Source organism: Equus quagga, chromosome 16, assembly GCF_021613505.1.
Source record: "Equus quagga isolate Etosha38 chromosome 16, UCLA_HA_Equagga_1.0, whole genome shotgun sequence".
NCBI lineage: Eukaryota > Metazoa > Chordata > Mammalia > Perissodactyla > Equidae > Equus > Equus quagga.
Window position 1 is genome coordinate 71,401,497 of NC_060282.1, and position 10,362 is coordinate 71,411,858.

The window sequence follows — 10,362 nt, forward strand, 5'->3', positions numbered from 1 at the left end:
TTAAGAATCTCCTGAGCCAGCCCTGATTGCCTAGTGGTTAAAGTTCAGCATGCTCCACTTTGGCAGCCTGGGTTCAATTTCCAGGCACGGAACCACACCACTCATCTGTCAGTAGCCATGCTGTGGCAGAAGCTCACATAGAAGAACTAGAAGGACTTACAACTAGCGTATACAACTACGTACTGGGGCTTTGGGGAGGGAAAAATGAGAGAGAGGGGAAGACTGTCAACAGATGTTAGCTCAGGGCAAATCTTTTCCAGCAAAAAAAAAAAATTTGAAGTTTAAGAATCTCCCTAAAAAGGCAGCAAAAGCATTTTCCTTTCTACATCAGTATTTACAATTTGAGAACAATTTTTCTAGTGGTAAAAAAAATGTTCACTCATAGGCATGTTTCACCTAGGACAGAGTTGTGTTTTTGTAATCATTCGGTAAACTCTCATTGGTTATGTTCTACAAAGTGATTTTACATGCAATCTCATTTAACTTTTATAAAATCCCTATGAAACAGGTGAGTCTGGTATTATCGTCAACATCTTTAGTTTATGTAGGTGGGAGGTGCAGTGACTTAGACCATTTCCTGCAAAGGAGGATTCTAAAAAACCAAAAAAATTCTGAAGCCATTGAGAATACAGATATAAATCTTCTGATTCCAAATTCCATATACTTCCCCAAATCCCATTCTTCTTCCTGGACAGAAACTATGGTTTTGGCAAATTACTCATAAGTTGCCCTTTAAAAATACATTGGTTTCCCCATTTCGAATGTATTGGAAATCATGGTCCTGCTTTGGTAAAGGTTGCAGTTACCGTGAGGTCGCTCAATAGAGAATGTCAAGTTGGTAGTGGCTTCTTGGGAGTTTTTCCCTTCCCTGTGCACTCTCCTCTTTAATGTGAAATTTGGTGTCCTCTGTTATATGACTTGATGTCAAATCTACTCTTCCAAAATTTTATAATCCTAAAAATTTCCATATAGCAACAAGCTATAACTAGTCTTGGGAAAACTGTATTACAACCAAATGCTGAGATGACAATAGAATCTGGATGGTTCCTTTGAGTTTACAGTAGTAAGACTGCAAGTCAATTCAACAAACAGTTTTTGAGTACTGTCTATGATTAAAGTAGACCATGTGTTTACAAGCATAAGTTAGTCACATTCCCTCTCTTTGGGAAATATGTGGTTTCATGGAAGAGACTGACCTAAACAATTAACTGTGCAATGTGATACCTGCTAAACAACCAATATAACCAAACTACTATGGGGTACAGAGGCAGGATTAATTTTGCTTGACCAGGTCAGGGTAATTTTAAACAAATTGTGACACATAATCTGGCCTTTAAAAGATGAATTGAATTTTGTCAACCAAAAACCATCATTCTAGGTGAAGAATATGGTATGAGCAAAGACCCAGAGGCATAATAATGCAAGGTTTTTCAAGGAAATGGTAGAAAGCTGTTGTAGTTAGATTATAAACCTCTTAGGAGGAAATGATGGGAAATGAACATAGAAAACATATTGGACCAGAGTTCTGAGTCCTTGATTATCAGATCCTATTTGTGTTCACAGCTCTTTTAGATGGGAAATCTGGTGGGCAGATGTAGATGGTAGGACTTAGGCGTCTCAAACAGTGATTACAAACTGAGGTCCCAGGCTTGTGGACTGTGCGTGATTAAGATGCACCCATGGCATGCTGATAATGTGATTTTAGCAGACTTTTAAGGACCATGTGGATCCTTACTACGTCATATATAATAGATATAACAAAATGAATGACCTGCTGCAGGGCTTCTTGACTCGAACATACGTGCGAATCACCTGGGAGCTTGGTAAAATGCAGATTCTGATTCAGTAAGTCTGGGGTTGGGGCCTGAGGCTCTGCATTTCTAGTAAGTTCCCAAGATCAGCTTCTGGTCCACGGACTGTGCTTTGAGTAGCAAGGACCTCCTGCACTGAACAAGGGCCCAGGCTTTTGTAAGTCTGCATTTGAGCCCTACTGTTTTTTAGATTTTCCTGATACAGGGAAATTATTTAACCATGCTGAATATCTTGGCTTTCAGACAATTGCCATTTTAAGAACGCTAACATTAATACAAAAATCTTGCTTAACCTCAGATGATTATGGAAATTAATTCTACGATGATCTTCCAGCAAATGTTTATAAAACACTAGACTAAACGTAAGACAAGTGCTATCATTTAAAATAAGATGTTTTCCTTGGAAGTAACCTTTCAGACACTGAAACAATGAAGGGACTTTGTAAGAGAGTCAGAAAATAGACACTTTCACTCTAAGAGATTTAGATTTTGCCTAGGAAACCAGACTTTTAATTGTATAATGGCTTTTGTGTCATTATTGAAAAATGGTATGGAATGTTTCAACCTGATAACATCACTTCAGTCTCTATAAACACCTCAGCTTCTCTCATATCACCAGCCAGCTGATGTCCTCGTATTCCCTGGACCTTTCCGACTTACGTTCCTTAAATTAGTTACAGGACAATGATTGGTTTACTTCTCTTCATCACCATTAAGCTTTGCTGTCTGCTTTCTGCTCTTTTAAAAGGAGTACACAATATTCCTCTGTGGACTGAATTACTCAGAAGGATTGGGATTTTCAGAAATTTAAAAACAATTGAAGAGTTTTGTATCTGAAAAATATTTCTGGAAAAAAGATTCTCCATTGATCTCACGAGAACAAGTTAATTCTATCTTTAAAACATTTCTCACCACAGGATATCTGCTGGAGAAGATAGTTCACTTTTGATTCTAATCATTGAGCTAAGGATTTAAGGCCAGATCATTTTGTTGTTGTAATGTTGAGATTAATGTCTGCTTTTAAAAAACCTGTTATTTGTTTGTTACCTCCTGCTAATGGGTACTCAAAGACCAAAAAAAACAAAAACCCAAAACAAAACCAAAAAGCTTTTATGTCACTGAGAATTAGATCCTTAAGGGAAATTTGAACAAAAGACTGATAATTTCCTTTAAAGAAAACTGTGTGTGTGTGTGTGTGTGTGTGTGTGAAAAGAGAGACTGGACAGAGTTTGTATGATTAAGATAGCAAGTACGAGATTACTTGGGGGTCAAGTAATCATATATACAAGTCTTTCACAAACTGGAGAAAATAAAAGTTTTCACTTTTTACTTGAGGAACACATCCTATGTGTCCCAAGCACTTTATTATGGGTGAAGATCAGTCAGGAAATAGAACAACTCCAAGATTTTTAACAACAAGAAACATGGAAAGAAATCTTCTCTAACCATAGAACACTTATTCCCATTTCCAGTATCTTGATATTTCAGGATATTGACAGATTTCATAAGGAGTTTTGAGATGTTAGATATTTTAAAATGAACTCCTAAAACTGTCCATGAGTGAGTCATTAAATGCTAGCTACACAGGATAAAAACCACACACATATATTAAGTTTCCATGAGGAAAAACAGTGTATGGTCAAGTAAGGCATGGTTGACAAGTCAGCAAATTAAAATTAGATTCCAAGTTTGCCACTAACTAAACGACCAACTACCTCCTTTCCTACCCACCTACGTATGTATTGAAGTAAACTTGGTTAAGTTATTCAACTTCTGTGAGCTTCAATTCCTCATATTTAATATGGGAGTGACACGACTTGCCCTGCCTTCTTCCTAGTTATCGAGACCACACTAGAACAGGCATGTGAAAATGCTTTGAGGACATTGATATGCTACACAAAAACAAGGTAAGACACACTGTTTGTTCTGCTATTGTGCAATCTAGGGAATATGCAGTAGTTTCTATTTGCAAAAGTTACTACATTTATTTTGAGAATTGTTGCAGGTTGGGCTCCATGAGAAGCAGATTCTGAGATGGAGATTCACATGCAGGAGGTTGATTCAGGAGTTCTCTTGGGATCCACACCGTGGGAGGGAAGGAAGCAGGATTGGGCTGATGGAGGAGCTGACCTGTGAGGCAGTCTCAGCGGAGGCCTCAGCTAACACTATGAGGAGCTTTGAAGCTGGGGTGACCCTTCAGAGCTGTCTAAGGCAGGGCAAAGGGCTCTGTGTCAATCAGTCATTGGCTGCGGGCTTCCCTGGAGGGTGGCATGACCTTGAACAAGGTGGATGGACAGTGGAATGCCATCTGCCAGCAGCATTCCCTGTGAAGATGTACGCTCCATCATTTCCAGCAGGGATTCTGGGTGTAAAATATTCTTTACCTAAAATACCAACATAGTCAAATGTTCTTTTATTTAGGCTGTGTCATATTGTTGTCTCATAGTGTTTTGCCAGGTTTCTACTTAAATAGTAAGAGCCATATTAAAAATTTTTCTTTGCAAATATGGTTAGAATGGTATTTCTTGAGAATTGATCTTCATAATTGCAAAAGCCACTTTTTTTGTTCTAAATTTTATGACAAAAAATTTACAAAAGCAGTATTTATAATTTCTAGCATTAATTTAGCATATCATGGTAAAAATATTTGAATTGATGATTTAAGAATCTTGCAGGACTTACAGCTGTCTTTCTGAAGAAAGGGTGAGCCTGCACAGTACTGTGCTCTGCATGTCATGACAAAGTTGTCACATTTCATATGTAGAGCAACTCAGCTGGCACTTAGGATAAGCTGTGAGCTACTCAGGGAGCTATTGCTTTTCCCATTTTATAGGTGATAAAACTATGGCTCAGAGAACTGACGTGATTTGCACGAGTTCACAACAATAGAAATGAAAAAAATAGTGCAAAAACTCAGTTTACTGACATGAAATAAAATAATGCAGTTCTCTTTCACTATAATACATTGTCTCAGAGTAAAAGATTGGCCTGCATATGCAGCGATCTCTCATATGAGTTCTGAGCATTGCTTTATTCCGCTAAGTCAGTGATGGTCGGCTATTTGCACTCCCCCAAATCTTCTACCTCTTGAAATGAAAGTACAGGGATATTTCCGTGTTCATTCCATTGATAACTATTTTCTGAGTATTTATAAAATAACAAGCATTGTACTAGGCCCTGGGGTATCCATAAGCATAGACAAGATATAGCCCCTGCTCTCAAGAAGCTTAACATTTACTAATTCTGGCCTAACACCTGCTTAGAGAGGTTTTTAGACACAGAGTTTTCTTCCATTGAGCTAGAAAAGAAGGGCTTTGTTATATAGTCTTTTGTTTTGAAATCTCAGATATGCTTTCACTTAAGAATTGTGGTGATGCATAAGATACGAACTGTCAAAGAGTGCACAGAGGAAACAAATATGGAGCCCCATCTTGCCAGGCTTTCATACTTAGAAGGAGTAGAGATGGAAGACAGGAGAAAATACACATTTCTAGAATGTTCTATATTTTTTTCTGAAAATTAAAACCCTCAAATAGCTAGCTGCCTGTCTATTGTAATTCAAAGAGTGAATGTCTTCCACATTATTATCTTAAGTGCATTTCTGCTCTTCAGTTTCAACTTATAATTTTGAAGACTTTACCTGAATAATGACATGGAGTAATGATTTTGTAATGATTACATAACCAAAATACAGGAAGGCTCTGGAAAGTGCTAAAGAATTATTATTCATTAACTGAAATGTTATCTCTGAGTAGTTTAAGGGTGAATACATTCTCAATGTCTATTTGTCTTGGAATTATAGTTAGAAGTTCCCAAAAAAAGTGCCTCTTAGAGCCACCTGTGCCAACTGTTGTAGGTATTTCTGGAAAAGGCCATTGAGTTTGACTAATGTAATGATCAGCAAGGGAGCCAGGCCTGTTCAAAGTCGACTGAAATTCTGTATGCTTCATAGTGATGGGGCCTAGACACTAAATATATTCATTTTCCTATTTGTTGCTGGCTTATATGTCAGTAATTGAGAGTTGATTCATCTACTCAAGGGCTATTAAAATGGCTTTACATGAACCAGGCTGACTAAACGGTCCTTTCCAATCTAAAGCTTTTATATTTGCCAGAACTGGCTTTGGACTGCTAATAAAATACCACCATATGGGGTAGTGGGTTTTTTTTTAAGGACCAGTTTTATTCAGTAAAGAGAAGAGGGAATGTAAGCCATCTTGTTTTCTCTACTGCTTTACCTTTTATTTTGACTGAAATATTTAGCTGATTTCCAGAAGTCTAACTTTTTGAGGAGAATAGTAAAAAGCACATAGAAGATGAGGTAAGTGTTTTCCAGATACAACAACTTGATTATCAGAATGAACTCTTATGGGGGCGAGTGGAGTCGACCATTGCATATTCTAAAGATATTACAAGATAGTCTTACAATTAAACAGAATGATAAGGGGCCAGCCTGGTGGCACAGCAGTTAAGTTTGCGGGCTCCGCTTTGGTGGTCCAGGGTTTGCCAGTTCAAATCCCGGGCTTGGACCCACCCACTGCTTATGAAGTTGCTGGTTCAAATCCCAGGCGGACATATGCACCACTTATGAGGTTATGCTGTGGCAGGCATCCTACATATAAAGTAGAGGCAGATGGTCACGGATGTTAGCTCAGGGCCTATCTTCCTCAGCAAAAAAAGGAGGATTGGCAGCAGATGTTAGCTCAGGGCTAATCTTCCTCAAAAAAAACCAAGAACGATGACTTCTTGTTTCAGAAATAATCAGTAGATCCAGAGTTACATAAATTAATAAGCACTTTTTATTGTCTGATCTCTAAAAGTAGGTAGCATTGACCAAGTCATGGTTTATCACTCACGTGCACAACTTCCTTTATGGTGACAACAGTTCTATTTGGAAACAAAATTGATTTTTGTTGTTAATGGCTTGGGTAACTTAGGCTTTAGACTAATAAGTTACATTGTTATGACTATTTTAGTACATGAAAATGCATTGTTATTGGAGGAAAAAAAATTAGATGTATCTACCAAAAAGTATTATCTGTTATTTAAAACTCTTTCCCAACCCCTGAGATTAGATTTTAGATTATAGACAAATTCTACATTTGCTGACTATGACAGTTGATATTTTATATGTTCAGAAAACATAACATTAAGAATAAAAAAAGATACTTTTCTTTTTTTGCAAGCAAATCTTTTGGAAGTTATTACTATTGGACTCTCTTTTGGAGAAATTAGGTCATTTTTGGCCCATTTGGGTGTACTAAGAGAATAACCTGTTCTAGTTTTCTTCTTCAAGGGAGTAGATTTTCTCTGAAGAGTCTATACACCGTAAACATGAAGCATAATTCTATCTCTAACGCTAGCTTCAGATATAAAGAAAGATGATGAGGTCAGAATTCTTACAAAATTTTTGAAGTTGTTGTTTAGTTACCAACTTTTAAAAATGTTTTGTAATTTTTAGAATAAATACTTTTTGAATGCTACCATTTTTTCCGCTCTAAAATATTGTAAATTACTCAACAGTTTAAAAATCAACTGATTATTTGATTGATAATGAACAATGAACAAAGAACTTATTTTCAGAGGCAAGGGAAACATCTTGGGCTTCAACTTAAGTAGCTAGATTAAATAAACATCTTTACTTCCCTTGTTATATCGGTCCTATGTTCCTGACAAGTATTTGTGAATTTACTTAACAGAATGAGATAATTATAAATAATAGCACTGGCTAAAGGTAACAATCTGATTGATCTATCTACCAGCCAATTCATAATTACAGATTTAACAGAGGTATGAAATCAGGATGCTGGGTGGTGTCCAGACCATTGGGTATGAGATCTTGTAGGATCTAACTGCCTCTATCTTCTGGGCTGAAATAGCAGTCAAAGAAACCAAATATCTGGGAGGTTTTCACTGAAATATGATAATTAATTTTATGTAGGCAAAATGCTTCTGTAATATTCTTGAGTTATGTATGATGGGGGTGAGTAGGAAGGAGAGAGGCAAAGACACTGCCCCTGAATCAAGAATGGATAATGTTTTGTGATGTTACCTGGAAACTGGAACTATTAAACCATAACTCCATGAGATTGGGTTCATATATTATTTTCTTTTTTACCCACCCATCATCTAATACAATGTCTGACCTAGGCACTCAATAAATACTTGTTGAATTGTGTTTAAAAAAAAGAGCGAGAGAGGAAGAGATTAGGAAGAAAGAAAGAAAGGGAGAGGAATAAAGAAACAACATGCATTCTGAGGAGCCTGAAACCAGAGGTTCTTCAAGAGTTTGCTCTTCATGACCTACGGTTCTTAATTTCTCTCAATCTCAGTTTTCTTAGCTGATGAATAGGGATGATAAGACAATCTACTCTGTAGGAAAGTCATCTGGAATAATGAGATAAAATATAGAAAAACTCTTTGTAAAACAGAGAGTGCTATTCAGACATAAGATGCAATTGGTGTCATCAAAGTATGGCATTTGGGAAAATCTTGGTTGATGTTTCCTTTCATATTGTGCATGAAAAAGAGGTGTTTTGGAGAATTATTTTAAAAGTACCACTCAATGTAAGTAATACGTCAAACCATATCAATTATGAATCTAATTCTCTTAGGAGGAGATGTACTCTTTATATTATTTCATCTACTTAGGCAAAGTTAGGTAGACAAACAAGCTTTTCATGCATACTAGAGACTATTTAGTTTGCTGCCTACACAGTTTAAATTCATTGTATTAGGCTTCATTTGACCTGTGTCAACCACAAAACAGTTTTTTTTTTCCTTTTCTTACTGCCAAAGCTGGTTTATGTAGATAAGAGGTTATTAACTTGAGATAATTACTTACATTTTCATCTTCATCAGGGTGTCAAGGAATCCCAAAGTGAGCAAACTCTAGGCCATGAGTTGGTTTGGAGTTTGTAAGTAAACTAACCCACACCCTCATTATGTGGATGAGATAGCTAGCTAGTTGTGGAGAGGTCAAGTTACTCACGTTAAGTTCACACAGTTACTTGATAGAGCTTGGAGTAGAATCCAGGTGTATGACTCCTAATTCATCCTTTCATAAAACCAAGTCAATTCCCCAAAGTATAGAAACCTTGAAAGCCTGTACTGGAAGAAATTAGATACTTGCTAGATATTTGGAAGAATATAATAGTATCACATTTATCCTTTCTTTGTTCCAAGATGAGTGATGAAGTCCACAAAATAAAAAATTGGTAGCTATGCTTCCCTGGAAAGAGATTACGTACTTGCCCTTTGGTTTTAGTTTGCATTATGAATATAATTTTACTCCTCTTGCTATTTCCAGTTGTAGGACTAAATCTGAACCCAGGAGTTTACCCCTGTCACTAGAGAGGGTAAGCATTAACATAATTTGGTATTTGGTTGATGCCAACACACAATATACTCTCAAATTGCATTTTGTTTTGCATCTTTCAACTAGAAGACTAAATGCTTGTTTAACTTTAGGGTTTGAGGTCATCCATTGCCCCTGATATTAAAATGTAACTCTGTCTCCAATTCACAGATAAAACCAGACAGCAGTATACTAGAAATAATTGGCAAGCAGGTTGGACACTGAAAACAGCAGAAAAAGAGTTGGCATTTGCTGGAGAAAGTGTATGCAAAGATCTTGCATCATGGTCCTGGCACCCACCATTGGCTCAACAGCTTGTCTTTAGTATGGGTTCTGCTATGAGCAAAAGGGTATCAGGGTCCTCTCTTCTTTTTTTGAAAACCTACTCTAGTCTGGAAAACATTAAAGAAGCAGATAATTCTAAGGAAAAGAGGAAAAAGCAGAATAACTTCAAGTCAGCACTGTGCCTGAGACCTGATCTTTATAAGCACATTATAAAACATCAAAGCCAAAACTGAATAAGTGGAAAAATGTGGTACTTATTGGTTATAGAAAAATAAATTCTACGATATAAACCCCTTACACGCACATAATGATATTCAAATAGTGTTCCTTTTTTGTAGCAATTGATAAATTCTAGTAAAATTAAGATTTTTAGCAATAGGCAAAGTTAAGAAATAGATCCTGAATGATTTATAGGAAGAAATCATTTTACACAAGGTTTTAATTAATGTCTGGACTCATGTTACCTGACCTTTTAAGATGTTTGCTCTGAACTAACCAGAAGAAATGAATTTTTCCCTGGAATATGTTTAATGAGGGTTTCAATTTCCCAATGAAGATATTTGAGACTAATTTTTCATATTTAGTAATAAAAACTAGCAATTTATCACGTCTTTTCAAAAGTGATACTGAGTAATTCACATGGATTGCCTCACCTAATCCTCTCACAAAGATAAAGTAGGGGAGGCACTGTCATCATTACCATTTTTAGATGAGGAAACTGAGTTTTGTATAATGACACAAGTGACAATTGGAAGAATCAAGATTCAAATCCAAGATCCCAGACTCTAAATTCTCTTTCTTTTACTCCATTATACTGACTCAATACATCCATTCTCATGCAGAAAGTCATTATTCCTGTGATCTTCCAAAAAATGTAGGGTCATCAAATCTTATACATGCAGTTATCAA